This window comes from Sciurus carolinensis, chromosome 5 (genome assembly GCF_902686445.1).
Source record: "Sciurus carolinensis chromosome 5, mSciCar1.2, whole genome shotgun sequence".
In the NCBI taxonomy this organism is placed as follows: domain Eukaryota; kingdom Metazoa; phylum Chordata; class Mammalia; order Rodentia; family Sciuridae; genus Sciurus; species Sciurus carolinensis.
The window spans coordinates 122,796,684-122,814,543 of NC_062217.1; the positions used below are offsets into that span (position 1 = coordinate 122,796,684).

General features: G+C 54.6%; 1 protein-coding gene and 1 non-coding gene across 2 annotated transcripts in view; one reads left to right on the forward strand and one right to left on the reverse strand.

Moving 5' to 3' along the window:
• Cdh23 (cadherin related 23) overlaps positions 1-17,860 on the forward strand; it is a 390,176-nt gene that overhangs the window by 85,819 nt on the left and 286,497 nt on the right.
• Trnad-guc (transfer RNA aspartic acid (anticodon GUC)) lies at positions 3,669-3,741 on the reverse strand. The gene has a single exon. It is a non-coding gene; the product is annotated as a tRNA-Asp (tRNA).

Genomic DNA, 17,860 nt, shown 5'->3' on the forward strand with positions numbered 1-17,860 from the left:
ATTAAAATAAATTGTGACTGTATTTTGGAGCAGATTGGAGAGCTGGCACAGATTTTCAAGACGGGCCCACGTGACCCTCAGCTCCTTAAAGACTGGAGCCATGCCTGTCCTGTCACTGATGCTCAGGGGAGTGTATCCAATGAATGAATAAAGATGCAGATGAATAAAATATTAAGCACAGACCTGAGTTAACTTCACCTTTCGGGTCTGCTTCCTTAGGCCCTCCATTCCCAGAGATACACGTCCTCTTCCCTGCACCTGGGGATATTTTGGTGCGAATTGATGAGAGATTATTTGATGGAGGCATTTCTGAGAGGGCAGAGGAGAGGGAGGAGGAAGAGGGTGTGACCATCCAGGAAGGCTTCCTGGAGGAGGGGGGCCTTGAGCTGCGGACTTAGGATGGGGGGAGGAAGGGGCGAGATGCTTTGGTTGCCCCTGGGCAGAGGCAGGAGGAGCGTGACTGGAGAGATGGCAGGAGCCCAGCTGCAGGTAATGGGGCTCAAGGTGGCATCCCTGTCTCCCAAGGTTTCCCTACGGGTCAGCTCACACCAGCCTCTAATTGAGTAGGACGGGTGTGACGGTCCCTGTTTTGTACATAGCGGGTAACTCAGGACAAAGTCACGGTCCCACAGTTGGTCGGGGTGCAGCTGGACTTGAACCTGGCGTGCCGTGCCAGCCCTCGCACCCTTGGCCCACTTCCCATCGCCTTAGACCAGGTTCTCTAGAAGCAGTCAGGATGGGGACCTGTGTGCAGGAGGCCTGGGGTGTGGGAGTGAGTGGGTGGCAGCGGGCAGAGGGAGCCGTGCAGCCGGATGCCCTGGGGAAGCTCTGTCCACGTGGAGGACAGCGTCCAGGCTGTAGTTCCCCCCACTCATCCGCGGGGACTCAGGTTGCCCCCCCGGGAGGCACAGCCTTGGGTAAGGTGTGTGCTCTGTGTCCTTGTTGTCAGACGCAGCCCCCACCCCAGGGTAGAACTAGAACGGCTGCCCCTGCTGGAAGGTCCTCTTCCCTCCCCACTCACGCACCTCCAGTGGATCCTCCAAGTTCAAGTTCAGTCACATGTCATTTCGTGTACCTGTGAAATCTATTGCCAGAGATCTAGCCAAGGACAGAGACTTCCACTTGTATTTTAAAAGAGAGGAATGAAGTATATGTAAGGGGGGAGGGATGGGGGTGTGTGTGTGTGTGTGCATGTGTGTGTGCGTGTGCACGTGCACCCATAGCTTAGGCCCATCTCTGGGAAGATACCCAAGAAGCTGCCCACAGTGGTTCTTGCAAGGGAAGACAGGTGCAGGGGTTGCACCTTTTGAACTTTGAGTGATTTAAATTAGTATTTAATAAAATAAAAATAAATCAAATAATTGTTAGAAACACAAAGAAGTTTGAAAAGAAGAAGTCACGTCTTTGGGTGGGGTGAGGCCTCTCTCGCTTCCCACCTCTGCCAAGGGACGATTCCTGGTGGGATTGTTCCGTGAGAGCTCACGGTCCCCCGCTGGTGAGCGCCTGAGAGATCCGGCCTCATCCTTGGCCTGTCCCTCCTTGGCGGCATAAAGCCGGCTGCTTTCTTCTGCTTATTCCTGTTCTCTGTGATCACTTACGCATCCAGCCTCCAGGCCCTTGAGGAACACACCTGTCGGAGCCGGGGAGTCATTGGCTGCGTGCATAATGCAGGGGCGTCTGCCCTCCCCAGGCTGTGGTACCTGCCCCTCTCTGCACTTTCTGGGGACCTTGACTCTCCACTGGTTGCATCTCCATGAACTCGATGCCCTGCAGGGAGCCTAGCTCTGGGCTGGGATCACCCCAGGGGAGTGGCGGGATGGGCCACAGACAGCTCCCCCTGAGCATGGGTAACTTGGGGACAGGTGAGGGAAGGCTTCCCCCCCCCACCCCAGCCCACCTTCACCCCCCCCCCAGGAGATGCCCTGGCTGACGGGTGGAGGAAAAAGTCGCTGACTAGGAGAAAGGAGGTGGAGGGCATCCCGGGGGACTTGTGCGTGCAGGATGCCAGGAGTTTGGGGACAGTTCCCAGAGAAGCTGCCTGCCAGTGCTGGGTGAGCCGGAGCTGCAGGGTTTGACTGCAGAGTGTTCCTAGCGCTGCCCTGTCCCTTTCCCCTGTTCCTCCAACGTCAGCCACTTGTCTCCCCCAGCCAATGGTGTCCCAGTGATCCTTGTGCTGATGTTCCCAGGCTGGATTTGTTTAGCCCCCTCTTTAATCATCTGTTTGTTCGTCAGGACTTAAATGTTGGAAATTTTTCTTTCAAAACAGATTTACAGTTTTTGTTGACTGTATCTGGTAACCATCTGCTGGAACCCAGAAGGGTGCCCCCTCTAGATGGGACCCAGGAGCCATGCACTGTCCTCACGTCCTCACTGACAACGTCACGTCACTCAATCCAAGTCCTTACTTCCTTTTTTTTTTTTTTTTTTTTTTTTGGTATTGGGGTTTGAACCCAGGGGTGATTATCCACAGAGTCACATCCCCAGCTCTTTTTTTATATTTTATTTAGAGACAGGGGCTCATTGAGTGGCTTAGGGCCTCACTGAGCTGCTGAGGCTGGCTTTGAACCTGCAGTCCTCCTGCCTCAGCCTCCCGAGCTGCTGGGATGACAGGCGTGCAGCGCCGCATGCAGCTCACCACCCTTCTTAGTTCTTCTCTGGTTCCTACCTGACCCCTAGCAACATGGAACTTGTAACCTTATTGATTCCTAAAGAGACTCGTTAAATACCCAGAACATGTCTGTCTTTCTTTCGTGTTCTTGAAAGATATTTTTGCTAGGTATAGAATTTTGGCGTGGCATTTACTTTCTCTCATTACACTGAAGATAGGAATTTATTGGCTCTGGGATCAGTGGTTGTCATTGAGAAATTAGCTTCTGGTTTTGATACTGGTTCTTTGAAGCTAGTTTGTTTTTCTTCTCTAGTTGCTTTTAGAATATTCTATTTTTCTTTGGTGTTCTGCAGTTTTGCCCAGATCTGTCTAGGTATGAATTTCTCTTGCTTGGGTTTCATTGTGCTTCTTTAATCTGTGGAGTTTCTGATCAGCTTTGGACCATTTGCACCCACTGTCACTTCAAGTGTTGCTTCTGCCCCATTATTTGCTTCTTGGATCTCAGTTGAGTGGGAACTAGACCTTTCGATCTTAGCCTTCTCAGCCTCTCCATTATATTTTCCATCTTCGACTCACCGAGCTGTGTTCTGGAAACTTTCTTCAATTTTGGTTCACTGATTCTCTTTTTAGCCATGTCTACTCACCTGTAAGACTGACGCATGGATAATTCTGATGATAGTATTTTGATTTCTAGAAACTCCATGTAATCCCTTTAGAAAATTTCCCTGTTCTTTACTTGTGTTTATGAGACTCTCTTTTAGTTGTTGAGATCTAGGAAACATGTACTCCTCCATACCTGATCATTCTAGTACCTGAAGCATTTAAGGGTCTGATTATGGTATTTTTCTTCAAAATTTCATTCATGGTGTCTTGTATTGTGTTTGTGTGTGTGTTTGAGAGAGAGAGACACACAGAGAGAGAGACAGAGACAGAGAGAGAGAGACAATTTTGACTACTCATTTGACAGGTAGGGAAAGAGAGGATTGGTGTTTTTGTTAAGCATTTATGTTCACAGATTGTCTGGAACCACTTTAAGTGGAATTATTATTATTATTATTTTTTCCGGTGCTGGGGATTGAACCCAGGGCCTCGTGCTTGACAGGCAAGCACTCTACCAACTGAGCTACACCCCAGCCTTGATTCTTCACTTATATCTGACACCAGTCCAGGTCAGTGTAGGCTGTAAGTGTGTAGGGACCATCATGAGGTCCTTTACAGCCATGTTCCTCTCTCCATTCAGATAATTTCAGAGAGGTAAATTTCTCTCTTTTCTTCCTTAGACTCCTCCTTGCTCGTGTGGGGTGTGCGATTTATTCCTAGCTCACCCTTCCCACAGGGTGTGGTTCCTTGGGGCCCTTGCTGGGCGGGCCCCTTCCTGGTACACTTCCTACCTGGGGTGGCACCAGAGCAGGTGCGGGGCCTTTTCTCCTCTTTTCTGAGGGGAGACCTGAGGCTGCAAAAATGAAGACCCAGGCTGACTAGGTTCTGCCCATGACCCGCCCTTTCTGGGTTTCCTGCCACATAGCATTTGGCCTGCGTGTGCCTTCCTTTTCTTATTGACTCATTTGGCTGTTTAATACATGCAAAGCCATATTTGAGCTCAAATGCTTTGTGTTCGGGCTTCAGCCGTTGGCATGTTCTGGGCACCTGTACCGACCACACTGTCGGGTCAGAGATCAGGACCCCTGGAGTAGCGGCCTGTGCGAGAGGTGGGGTTTTTCTTGCTATTTAAGTCACGACTTTAGTTGACTCCCCGTCTGGCTCTCTGCCTGGCACACGCTGAGGCCACCAGATAGCGCCTCCGTACATGTTAACTGAGGAACAAATGGCTGCAGGGAGTGAACCATGAGTGGCTTTGTTGGTACAGCGGCAGCTCATCACATCACAGAGGCCCAAAGCTGTCTGAGTTGCTAGCCCAGCCAGGGCGGCGTGGACGGGGCTCGCTAGGACAGCCAGGGCCTGGTTCAGAACCAGCAACCATGAAATCTCTACAAATTACTTGGGGATGATATTAATAATCAGCTTTTACTGAGCATGTATTTATGAGTGAGACGCTTTTTAAGTGCTTTAGGTACCCTGATTCTCACAACAAGCTCGTGAGATGGATACTATCATCCCCACTTTACAGATGAGGAAACTGTTGTGGTTTGGATGTGAGGTGTCCCCCCAAAGCTCATGTGCAGGAAGGTTCCAGGAAGAAATGATTGGGTTACTAAAGCCCTAACCCAATTGATGGATTAATCCGTGACGGGATTAACTGAGTGGTAATGAAGGCAGGTGGGGTGCGGCTGGAGGAGGTAGGCTTTGGGGTATATATTCGTACCTGGCAAGTGGAGGCCTCTCTCTTTGTGCTTCTGATCATCATGTCAGCTGCTTCCCTCTGCCACATCCTTCTCCCATGTTGATCTACCTCACCTGGAGAACTGAGGAATAAAGCCAGCTGTCTGTGGATTGCGACCTCTGAAACTGTGAGCCCTCAAATAAACTTTTCTCCTCCAAAGTTGTTCTGGTTGGGTCCTTTTAGTCACAGCGCCAAAAAAGCTGACTAAAACACAAACGGAGGCACATGGAGGCAAGGTAATTGCGCAAGGTCACCCATCACCATAGTTTGTTTTGTGATGCTAGTAGAATACCTGAGGTTGGGTATTTTATAAAGGGAAGAAGTTTATTTCTCCAGTTCTGGAGGCTGGGAAGTACAACATTAAGGGGTGCATCTGGTGGGGGCCTTCTTGCCACATCAGAACCTGGCGAGGACATTCCATGGCCAGAGGACTGAGGGTGCACATAGCCAGTGCTTCCTGCCTGTGCCTAATGGGTGGGAGGAGAGTGTCGCTGGCTTCCTGCAGTGCCACCTGAGCCCATTCTTGTGAGGATTGCGCTCCTCTGGCATCGGCCACCCTGTCCTGGACCCTGCTTGAAGTGAAGGACACAGGACCCACAAGCAGATGAAGGACACGTCTTCTACCCTCCTTTCTAGGTCTCTTTGGAAACCAGCAGGTTTCAGGAAATAATTTAAGAGGAAAGACGAAGCCCGAGGGCAAATGGAAGCCTGCGCCGAAGTCCTGCACCCTAGCGTCTGGGAGCGAACTCCCCGTCACGCTCAGCAAACAAGGGCGCTGAAAGCCCTGGGGGATGCGTGTGGGCGGAGGGCCATCTCTGGGCAGTTCCCTGGCACAGTGGCAAAGGACCTCTCTGAGCACACCCACATCTTCACCTGTGCTGCCTCCCAGGTACCCAGGGCCACCATCTCTATGACCTGTGACCTGTATGGAACTGCAAGGATGGAGACTAGTTCCAAAGGAAGAGGACTCCAGAAGTTTTCCCTCTGCCTAATTCAAAACTAAACACCCGGGCTGGGGAGATAGCTCAGTCAGTAGAGTGCTTGCCTTGTAAGCACAAGGCCCTGGGTTCGATCCCCAGCACCCAAAAAAAACCAAAAAAAAAAACTAAACACCCATGCCAGACGTGTGGCACATGCCTGTAATCCCAGTGGCTCGGGAGGCTAAGGCAGGAGGATCGAAAGTTCAGAGCCAGCCTTAGCAACTTAGCGAGGCTCTATGCAACTTAGTGAGACCCTGTCTCTAAATAAAATACGAAAATGGGCTGGGGATGTGACTCAGGGATTAAGTGACCTGGGGTTCAATCCCTGGTACCAAAAAAAAAAAAAAAAAAAAATAGACACCCAGCCAAAGGACAGCCGTCCCCGTGAGCCAGACAGCAGGCACATCGGGGCTCAGGATGCTGACTCTTGCTTTCTTTTCTCTGCCCTTCAAACAAGAACAGTCGGCTGCTCATTGGGTGTGCCCAGTAGAGACTGGGGACAGAGGCTTTGGCGTGGCTTTTGGCACCGGGAGAACCACGCTCTTGCACACCCTGAGGCTCCCGTCCTGCGCCTGCTCAGTGCTCGTCCGTCATCCGTCCACTCTTCGGCGGGCGGGCCTGGCCCAGGGTCTGTCCGTGGCAGGCATTTTTCCAGTCTCAGGCTCCAACAGGAAACAGGGGTCACACTAACTGCCCTCAGGTGCTCAGAGTCAGGTGGAGGCGCAGGCCAGAGGACCAGCAGCCATTTCGGGCTCAGAGTGGCAGCTGATTGAAGTCTGCCGTGTGGGTCTGGAGCCTCTTCGGGCTGCTGCAGATTTCTGAACGGCCCCTTGGCGTTTCCTGGCTGACCCTTACCGCAGCATCCGAGGCAGGAGCAGGGCAGGGAGGTGAGCGCCTTGCACAGGTAGGTGGGGAGGCGAACCTGGGCTCCCTGTGTCCTTCACCTGTGGAAAGAGTGTGTGGCTGCTGGACAGGCCACTGTGAGGGGCCAGGGGACAACCTGGAATCAACAGCCAGGAAAGTATTTTCTAGGTCTTGGGCTTCATGCACAGATTCAGGGTTATGATTAGGATCCACCTGCGCAGGGTGTGGCCTGAGAGAAAGGCGCTCCAACTGGCCCCACGTGCCCCAGGCGAGGGAGGCGCGGGGTTTGGAAGCAGGGCCTGATGGCCGGCAGAGAGACAGCAGGAGTGGCCTAGGCGAGCATCCCTGCGTGGCAGAGCTCCTCAGAGATGCCTGTTTCTTTATTCCTTTGTTCACCTGCTTGTCCACTTATCCTTCCACCCACCCAAGAAAAGAGATGCCCGGAGTAACTATAACCAGACCAGCTCCTGGTTCCCCACTGACAGCTTCCTCATCCACTAGTGTCTTTTGAGATGCCCGTGGAAGGAAGGATTTCTCTTTTGTTTGTTCGTTGGTACCAGGGATTGAACCCAGGGGTGCTGAACTGCTGAGCCACATCCCCAGCCCTTTTTTTGTATTTTATGTAGAGAACAGGGTCTCACTGAGTTGCTTAGTGCTTTGCCATTGCTGAGGCTGGCTTTGAACTGGAGATCCTCCTGCCTCAGCCTCCCAAGCTGCTGGGATTACAGGCGTGCGCCACCGTGCCCAGCAAAAGGATTTCTTGACCTAATGAATCCAGGCAGAGCCGAGTCTCCCCACCCCTCCTGCGACTTCCACAGCGCACATCCGCGTCCTCAAGGCTCTTACAGGTCCTGCGGGAAAGACGCCTTTCCCAGTTCTTTCCCTAAGGCAACGTCCCCTGCATCTTTTTGATCACGGAACGCTTTTTCATGGAGTACCCGCTAGCCTCCCAGGGAATTAATGATTCGTGAAATACACTTTGGGAAGCATTCCTTTAAGCACGAAATCTTTTTTTAATTATAATGACTCGCATGGAATATTCATGAGATCTATTATGTATGTACCTGCCTTCCTGCATCGGGGTGACTCATCCTTCAGCCCCTTCTTGGCACATCGTTGAACACGTCACCCCGAGAGGCCCTCGATGATGATGCATTGTTGCTGACTGGCGGAGGGTCTGAAATGAGGCGCTGACTTTTCAGGGAATTTTTGACCTTTCCCGTTTGCATGCTTCCTGCTATTATCCCACCCCTTCTTGGGATTGCTGTGAATCGAAAACAACTAAGGACCGACCTCGTTGTTATTGTCGGGAAAGTAAAAGTAAGCAGGTTCCGAAAAACCTGACCATGCCCCTATTTTCCATAATGGGTTTGAAATTTAGTGCAGGTATTTTGTGCCAAGAGTTTTAGCTACTCATAGTCCTTTAGGGATAATTTCTGGGTTTTAGTCTGTCTTCTGGATACTTGAGACTGTGGGATGTGACCCTTTGATGTGTGGGTTGCTAAACCTCCAACCAAAGGAAAGCCCTTCTGTCAGTCATTGGGACTGGGACTGGATAAGAACATTGTCTTGAGGATCAGAGGGTCCTGGCTAACCCTCAATCAACTCACCCTCGAATCCTGACTCCACCTCTTCTTGGCTGTGTGATATTGGGCAAATTGCCAAACCTCTCTGAGACTGGTCTCCTCACTCGAGTGTGGGAATACCTTCCTTGCATGTTTAGGGTAACTATTAAATAATTTATTCATGCAAAATACTTAACAGAGTGCCTGCCATGTAGTAGATGCTCAATAAATGGTGACAAAGCCGGAACTAAGGCAAGCCAGAGGCCCAGGACACAGAAGACTGGGAGATGCCCTCAGACGTGTGCAGGTACAAGGATGGCAGGCGAGAGGGTAGGGCCACTTTCAGCCCTAACCTGGTGCCTCACGTGGCTCGCACTTGGCTTCACCCTGGTCAGGAAGATGCTGTCACCGGCAGTTGTTCTCGGAGACCGAGCACCGCACCTGGAAAGCCTGATTGGCTGAGGAAGCCAAGCTCCCAGCTGTAATGGCCTCCCCACCAGAGAAGCAGGGGAGCCCGAGGAGGGGATCGGCACAGGTGAATAAAGGGTGTGCCTGGGGACGGCCGGGACCAGGTGACCAGCCAGGCGAAGGCGGAGCCAAGGTGGAGCCCCGCCCCCACGTCGGAGCCCCACCCCACGTCGGTTGTGGGGAGAGGGGCCTCCCCCGAGTCAGGGCAGGACCTCTGCTCCCGGGCCCTCGACCCTCACTTCCCTGTCAAAACTTTCAAAAACACAAACAGTGGCGAGAGCAGCATTTGCATAAATCTCATTAGAAAAAGTGCAAGTTTCATAAATCTTGTGATAAATTAGTGCGATATCATTCTCAACGTGATGTATTAATTTTAGGGCAGAATGGATGGTGCTGTGATCACTGGGTAATTATGAGTCTCCTCCAAGAGGAAGTGATTTCTGGAGGCCTTTTCTGGCCTCCTTCGCGGGGCAGCGTGACGTGACGGAGGGAAGGTGTCTTTCTCGCCTGCTGTCGGGTTACACCTTTCTTAGTCTCTCTTCCTGCCGTGAAAAGGTGAGGAGAAGCCGCCTGGGCTTCTGGCTAAGGGACGCTGGTGGAGCGGCAGGTGCCACGTGACTCTGGAGGCAGGGCCTGCATTTCCTAGCGCCAAATTAACTTTGGACGAATTTAAATAGCTGAGACCTGGGCCCATGAAAACTTGAGCCCAGTGATTCTCCGACGCGTGGCCTGAGACCAGGCTCCCCTGGGAGCTTGTTAGAGAGGCGGCCAGAAGGTTCGGAGGGCGTGCAGATTCCTGCTATAAATGCTCTCCTGGCGACTGATGCACGCTGGAGTTTGAGATGCACACTCCAACCTGGAGGTTCTTCACTTGGCTGCATATTGCAATCACCTGGAAAGTTTTAACAAAATACTGATGTCCAGGCCATGCCCATGGCCGTCGGGACCTGGGCATCCCTATTGTTAGACGTTCCCAAGTCACCCTTATATGAAATCAGGTCAGGCTTCTCTGCTCGGGAGCCATAAATGAACTATTTTCATATTGGGATTTTTGAGCACAGCAAAGGCAATAGAAAATACATATAAGTTTCGCATTGCCTGTGTGTTGGCCTGAGCTGAATGTGCCCACAACACGCCACTGTAGCTAGGGACTCATGTGTTTGAGGGGTGGAGGCTAGTGGGAAGCTGGTTTCCCCGTTGGCCAAGGGAAAATGTCACCCAAGGTGGTGGCTTCCAGCCTTGCCTGTCCAGGAAAAGCCCCTGGGGACTGAGGACAAGCTGACCCCAGGCCACGAATCACACCTTGGGGTGTGGGCGCAGGCCCTGACCTAGTTGCAAAGTTGCAGAAGATTCCAACGTGGCAGCTGGTGTGGGAACTGCTGACTGATAGGTCTTCCTACATCCCAGTTCCTCAGATTAGCCCTGCAGGTGGAAGGGACCCTGGAAATCACCCAGGGCCTGGACGTCCGCCTCGGCAGCACGCTGGAATCCCTCGGTGGCTCTGTTTACATCTGGATGCCGGAGCCCCTCCCCACAGAGTCCCAGGTACTTGGTCTGGGGTACAGTAGGGCATCTGGGATTTCAAAAGTGCTAGAGTGACTCTCAGGTTCAGCCAGGACCGAGCGCCCCCAGGCTGAAATCCCCACTTTGTGTCGTCCAGAAGGCCTGAAGGAGAGACGCCCAGAGGTGGTGGCCTCTCAGCAGAGGTGTCCTGCAGCTGGGCACTGCCCTCCCCTCCCTTGGGCACATTTGGGGGACCTCAGTAATGGGTTACGAGGGAAGGGCCTCCTCTGGAGCCACAGGGAGTGTGATTGGCGACTTTGCCTTGGAGCTCAGGGCAGGAGGGCAGCGCCAGGGTGGCCTCTGAGCGGGAAGGAGCCAGCATGTGCCTGTCAGTGTTTGGATTATCTTTCCGCCAGCATTTCCCAGCCTGCAGTGCTCTGTTTATTTTAATGATAATGTCAAGTTCAATTTGCCGTCATTTTTCCACATTTCCTTTTGTAAAGTTAATTGAACAGTTCAATGAATTGAAAAGTTTCAGGAGAGGGGGACGTGCCCAGCCCCCTGTCACCACTGTTATTAAACCTGGTAACTACTGCTTGACTCTCTGGGCCCTGAGAAAGGACCTCAGCCCCCCGTGGGCCTGAGCAATGCAGCAAGGACTCGGGAAGGTCAGATGGAACTTTCTGGAGCCCCGCCCTCATTCATGGCCATTTCATGCTCAGGCTGCTATTTCTGGGCAGAAAAAAATGTCATGTCTCCCATGAGCCTTGGCTGTGGCCCCACCCCATTGCGACTGGATGCCTGCGGGGCAGCCAGGTTGGGGACCCTGGAAGCAGCGGGGTGGGTGTGCCCTTCCAGCGTCGGGTGCCCTCCACCTGCCATGCGCGTGGTATGTCACCAGGGCTGGAGTGCTGTGGGTGTGTCAACCTGATGTGACCTTGGTCTGGTGTGGCCAGTTTGAGTGGCGGCTATTTAGCTGGGTGGCGGTGAACTCACCACTGAGCCACCCCACCCTGCTTTCTCCTTTGAGTCAGGGCCACACTCTCTCCTGCACTTCCTGGGAAGTCACCCCCCTCCTCCACATGGCGTCCATGAGACCGTGACCGGGGCTGGCCTGGGCGTGTGAGCCTGAGCCCAGTCACCAAGGACCACTGTGCTTTGGCTTTAGCTCCGCCCTGTCGTGGTGTCAAGGGGGAGGGGAAGCTCAGAGAGGTGGTGACTTGCCCAGGCCACACAGCGAGCGGTGACTGGGGGTGAGCCAGAGCAGGCCAGGTCGGTGCTTGGCTGACTCTCTCCACCTTAATCAGGGAGTTCTCGGAGGCGGCCTTGCTCCCGAAGGCCCTTCTGTGCCTTTGGCCTGGTGTCCAGAGCCATCAACCCCCGCCCGGGATTGGGTGGAGTCCTTGCCCTCGGGCCTCATCCCGCGAAGTGGGCGGAGGGTAGAAAGGCGGTTCGGGGCACCCCTGCTGACAGACCCGCGCCCTGGCTGACGTGCACACGCAGCCCCATGGCAGTGAGGGTCTGCCCCCCAGGTCGGCTCCAGAAGGTCAGGGACGTCTGATTGTTCATTGGCGTATCACCAGTGCCTAGGGCAGGGCTGGGGACAGCAGGCGCTCAGGCAGTGTGTCCATGACGTGTGAATGAATGACAGGCTGTAACAGGGTGGAGGGTGACCACAAGCCCCGCTTTGCTGTGTGACGTAGGGCAAGCGCTTGGCCTCTCTGTGACTGCTAGGGTCACGGGGCCCTAGACACAGGCCTGCAACCAGTCCTGAGAGCCCTCAGCAATGGTGACGCTCTTCTACTCCGCCGTGCCAGAAGCAGAAGAGCTCTGGGTTCCTAAGAGTGGGGACCAGGTCCCTCGAGTGTTGATGCTCCGTGTCTGACTTTTCCTCTTGGGCATATTAACTTAAGAATGTTTGTGTGTGTGTCACCTGCTCCTGCCGACCACCAGCGCCTCTGCGCTCACGTTGTCCTGCTCTGTTAATGTCTCCTCCCCTGATCAGCTGGCCCCTTGGCTACCCAGATCTGCGTGTCCAGGTGAGGGGCAGCTGCCTCTCCGACCCCCAGGTGGGGAAGGCCATGCTCCTGGAGGGGCGAGTGGGCAATCCAGGGTGGTGCAGGGGCAGCCCCTCCACTGGGCCTCCCTCCAGGGTGTTCATTTTCAGGCCAGGGTCCAGAGTGACCTGGAGGCTCCCTTGGGGTTGCTCGCCGTGGGGTGAGAAGAAGCCTATGTTCCGCTGCTGGGTTCAGGCTGGGATAAAAGGTTTTGTGAGGAAAGCCATGAGAGTGGGGAGTCCCACAGACCTGGGTTTGAATTCTGGCTTTGCCAGCTCATGGCTGTGTGACCTCGGGTAGATCCCTTGACCTCTCTGAGCCTGTTTCCTCACCTGTGTAGCAGATAGGCTAGCCCTGCCACGTAGGGTCATTGGGAGCAGAAAATGACAGAGGCAACGCCTGGAACCCTCAGGCTGGTGCCCAGCACCAGGTGCTTCCCGAGGCTCCCTTCCTTCCCCAGGCAGCACCACCCCCAGCTCTGAGCGAGGGCGGCAGGAGAGAGCTGCTGAAGGCCTGCGGGTTCCGGAGACACGGCCGTTCCCTGTATGTGGGGCAAGGGGCCAAGGTATCGGCCAGCCCGGGACGGTGCACAGGGGGCTGCCCCAGGGAGAGTGGTGGCGTCAGATCTCACTCTGCCTGACTTGCCCCAGGTGGGTGGGAGCCGAGCAGGGACAGAAAGAAGGCTCCCCGAGGTCAAGCCAAGTTCAGGCCCCGGGACAGCGAGGGGAGCCTGCCCAAGGGCAGGAGGGGACCCAAGACAAATGAGATTATCCCCAGGAATCCAGGCACTTAACAGCCTGTCTGATCCCAGAGGAGAGAAAAATGAGTCTGCAGACTCCAAGGCCAGGGGCTCGGGCATCCCAGGAGAGGGGAGGCAGGGCCTGGCTCTGGCAGAGACCAAGGCCAGAGGAGCGGGAGGGCGGGCTTCCCTCCCGACGGGCAGGGGCTGCTCCACAGGCTGGTGGCCACAGGGGAGCGTGGGGGTGGGTGTCGGCCTCGGAAAACCCCGATCAGGACTCGTGGCCTTGGACTTGGGGGCCGGGCTGCCGCCGTCTGCGCCTCCTCTGCTCCGCCCACCCAGACAGCCCCTCCCGCCCGGGACCCTGACTCCCTCTCTGAGGAGTCAGAAGGCGCTTGGTCCGTCTGGCTCTGCCCTGAGCCGTGACCAGCCCCTGCTCCGGAGCGGGCTGTGGACTCCGCTGGGCTCTGCACCTCCTAACGGCCCTGAGCCTGGGAGGGGCCACCGCTAGATCCTTGGCCCCTGGGTAGGAAGGGACAGTAGACCGCGGCTTGGTGTAGGGTCCTTTTATGTCTCAGATGACAAGAGTCTTGTTTTCACATGCTCTTTCGGATCGTCAGGGTGGCAGTGTGGATCCGTGTCGTGAAGGGTTCTGAAGGTCACCGCAGGTCCAACAGAGGAGGTGCCCTGGCCGATGAGTGACGTCTGCATGGGCCACAATGGGACCAGCCAGCCCCTTGGCATCTAGGAAGAGGGAGACAGTGGTGGAGGGTGGGGAAGAGAAGGGAGATGGCCGAGCGGGCCCGAACACCAGCCTCCACCTCCGGGGGGCGCTGCGGAGCCACAGGCAGTGGGTCTGGGAGAACCGAGAGGGAGCCTCTGGCGGAGCGGGTGTCTGGGGCCTGCGTTCAATGGTGGCTGGGATTCGAGAGGTGGCCGCAGAAGGAAGGGTTTCAAGGCTGAAGGAACAGCAGCAACACAGCCGTGGGAGTGCAGCACCGAAGCCAGCGCCCCAGGCCGGGCGTGCCCAGGAGGGCAGAGCCCGCAGGCTGGGTCCAGGGTGCGGTAGGAAAAGCGCTTGACCAACGTGGGGGGCAGCCCTGGGAAGAGCAGCGAACGCAGCTGAGGGGGGAAGGACCTGCTTGTTTTTCATTTTAGTGATGCATGACAGCAGAGCGTGCTTTGGCTTTTCATACATACATGGACTCTAAGTTCCCATTCTTGTGGTTGGACGTGATGTGGAGCTACACGGGTCACGTGTTCATCTATGAACATGGGAAAGTTATGTCCGAGTCATTCTACTGACTTTCCCATTTTCTTCCCCCCAATTTCCCCTGTCCAATCTGGTGACCACCCCCATTGTGAGTCAGCATCCTCATATCAGAGAGAACATTTGGCCTTTGTTTTGGGGGGATTGGCTTATTTCATTTGGCATGATAATCTCCATTTGGTCCATTCATCAGCAAATGCCACCATTTCATTCTTCTTTATGGCCGAGTAATATTCCATTGTGTATATGTACCACAGTCTCTTTATCCCTTCATCTGTTGAAGGGCTCCTAGGCGCGTTCCATAGCTTAGCTGTTGTGAATGGAGCTGCTGTAAACAAGGATGTGGCTGTGTCACTGTCGTATGCTGACTTTAATGCAGCAGGAACTACCGAAGGTGTGGCACAAAGGTTTTCCTTAAAACACTGCTGCCACCACCCACAATCCTGATTCCCGAGGCGGGAGGATCACAAGTTAGAGGCCAGCCTCAGCAACTAAGCAAGGCCCTAGGCAATTTAGTGAGACCTGTCTCAAAATAATAAACGTAAAGGGCTGGGGATGTGGGTCAGTGGTAAGTGCCTCGGGGTTCAATCTATAGCACCAAAAAGAAGACGCGCTACTGCAAGACAGAGGCGCGTGTCCTGCCCACCCTGCGCACCTGTCCTGCAGCCCTCCCTCCAGGTTTTGGAAAACACAGGTTGCATTCTTCTCCAGGGTAGAAAAAAATAAAAAGCCTGCAGCCCGCCACGGCCCAGCCCGAGTTCCGAGCGGGCACAGATCCACAATTCTCCAGGAACAGCATGACACGCCAATCCCAGCCCTCGCCCCTCGGTGCAAATAACAACAATAACAGTAATAACAGTCATCTCCGCCGGCAGCCTGGGCCCAGCGGGGCCCCGGGAAGCTGTGATTGTCCGCCCCTTGCCTGGACGACAGATGTGACTTGCCTCTGAGGAGTGAGGCCTTGGTGGAGGACAAGTCCCCAGCCCGACACCTCCCAGGGAGCTCTGCCGAGCAGGTCCCCGCCTCCAGAACAGGACACCACCCTAGGACGGAACACACAGCCCTCTGAGAGCGGTCAGGGCCAATTCCTAAGAGACTGCACTCCGCCCTTCTCTGAGTCCACCTGGGTCCAAAGCCAGGGGCTGCTGGTTTGAGCATTATTAGGTTTGATTAGCTGGGCCTTTTCCTGTCCAGTAGTGGACGTAGTTAAGAAGTAGCTTGCAGAGCTGGGGAGGTAGCTCAGGGGTCAAGTGCTTTCCTGGCATGGACCAGGCCCTGGGTTCAATCCCGACACTGAAAACAAAACAAAAAAGAGATTTCCCTTGCCGTCCTCTCTCCTCCTGCCATGGTCCAGAGATCTACGTGGCCTGGGGGACTGTCCTCTCCTAACACCTCTGGGCAGTTGGCAAGATTCATTCATGTATTCACTGAGTGCCTCTGGGACCAGGTGCCGTTAGGCTGAGGGACAGACTGGGGTGTGACAGGTCAGGCTGCTGCTCCCAGGGAGCTTATGCAGATGTGCTTGTAGCAGTGGGCAGAGGCTGGGGAAGGAGGCCTCTGAGAGGACTGTGAAGACAGTGTGACCAGGTGTCCCTTTAGATCGTAGTTGAGGAAGGCTTCTAGAGGTGGTGCCTGTTAGACTGAGGGGGCATAGTGAGAATGCTGGCAGGTACAGACCCACGGTGGGCACATCCCAGCAGGAGCATGACCAGGGCAAAGGCCCTGGGGCAGCCACAAGCTTGGCCTGTTCCGGAGCAGAAAGAACGCCCAGGGGCCCAGAGGAGTGTGCGCCCTGGGAGCCTGAGCCACATGGCAGGAGGGGTTAGCCTAGGACCTTGGATGCGATCTGATTTGTTTTATTAAAAAAATTTTTTTTAATCATGGTAAAATACACATAACATGAAATTGCTCATCTTATTCAGTTTTACGTGTACAGTTCGGTAGAATTAAGTACCTTCACACAGTTGTGTAACCCATCCCCAGAACTTGTTCTTGACAGCTGAAACTCTGTACCCATTCAGCAATCATATGCTCCCCAGCCCGGTCCCAGGGCCCCGCAGCCGCCAGCCTCCTCTCTGCCTGTGAGTGGGGCTACTCCAGGTGACCGCATGCAAGCTGGCCATGCTGTGTTGGTCTTCCTGTGACTGGCCAGTCTCACTTAGCACGGCGTCCTCAGGTTCATGGATGCCGTAGCATGTGTCAAATGCTTTTTGGTTTTTTTTAAGAACTAGTTCTCCTGTGGGTGCTCATTCATGCTACGTTTTGTGCATCCCCCACCCGTGGTGACACTTGGGTGCCCTGCCATCTGTCTCCCCGGCTTTTGCTGCTGTTGACATGGGGTACAATGGTTTCCATTCATTCACATTCTCTTCCCACCCAGGAGGTGAGGCCGGCTCCTGCCTGAGTTGGGAGCACAGTGAGGGGCCGGCCGGCGTGGCCCTTCCCCAGGGGGGAGGCCGAGTGTGAGGATTCTCTGGCTGCACTGATTGAGCTGAGTCCTAAGAGCAGGCCCTTCAATCACGCTGGGACGGGAGGAGCTTTTCTCTGCATCTGAAGTGTGAACCATAAACCAGGCTGACTTACAGGCGGCGTTCACCAGTCTAGTTGTTTATGGGCAGCGTCCCTTCCGACTGGTCGATGCCGGGACTGTGCCTGTTGTTAAGCATTGAATATGGTCCAGGACCAGGACTTTCAGACCTGGATGCACCGAGTGTCCGGTGGGGAGAGTGGGGGCCATTCTGTGTAAGAGTCACACTCAGTGGCCCACAGCCAGCTGAGCCGCAGGGCCTGGGGGTCTGTGTTGAGCCAGCTCCCTGGGGGACTCGGGTGTATGCTCTTGGGGAGCATCTTCTTTGGGTTTCCCCAGAAGTGACCTTATGAGGACATAAAGATGAGTGGTTTACTGGAGGAGGAGATGCCAGGAGTACAGGGAAGGAGGTCAGGAGGTAAGACCGGGAAGGGAAGGAAGCCGTGAAAGACGCATTGCCAACTGCGCTCATGGGTTTTCTGTTGCTATAACAGAAGAGCACAGACAGGGTCATTTATCAACAACTGAAGTTTGTTTTGCTCATAGTTCTGGAGGCTGGGAGTCCAGGAACATGGCCCCAGCATCTGGTGAGGGCCTCATGCTGCATCACGGCAGGGGGAGGGTGTCACGTGGCAGGATGGGACACACGTGCTAGCTCAGGTCTCCTTCTTCTTATGAAGCCATAATGTCATCGTGGGGTCCCCACCCTCATGACCTCATCTAACCCTGATGACCTCCCAAAAGCCCCACCCCCAAGTACCATCAACATATGAATTTGGAGGTTAAGTTTCCAGCACATGAAATTTGGGGGGTTACATTAAGACCTGAGCGCCAACCAGGTCACCACGTGGGCAGCTGGAGACAGTCCCATGGGGAACACTGAGATCCAGGGTAGAGCACGTGCTCCTGGGTCATCCTCCTGAGAGGGAGGGGCCGGG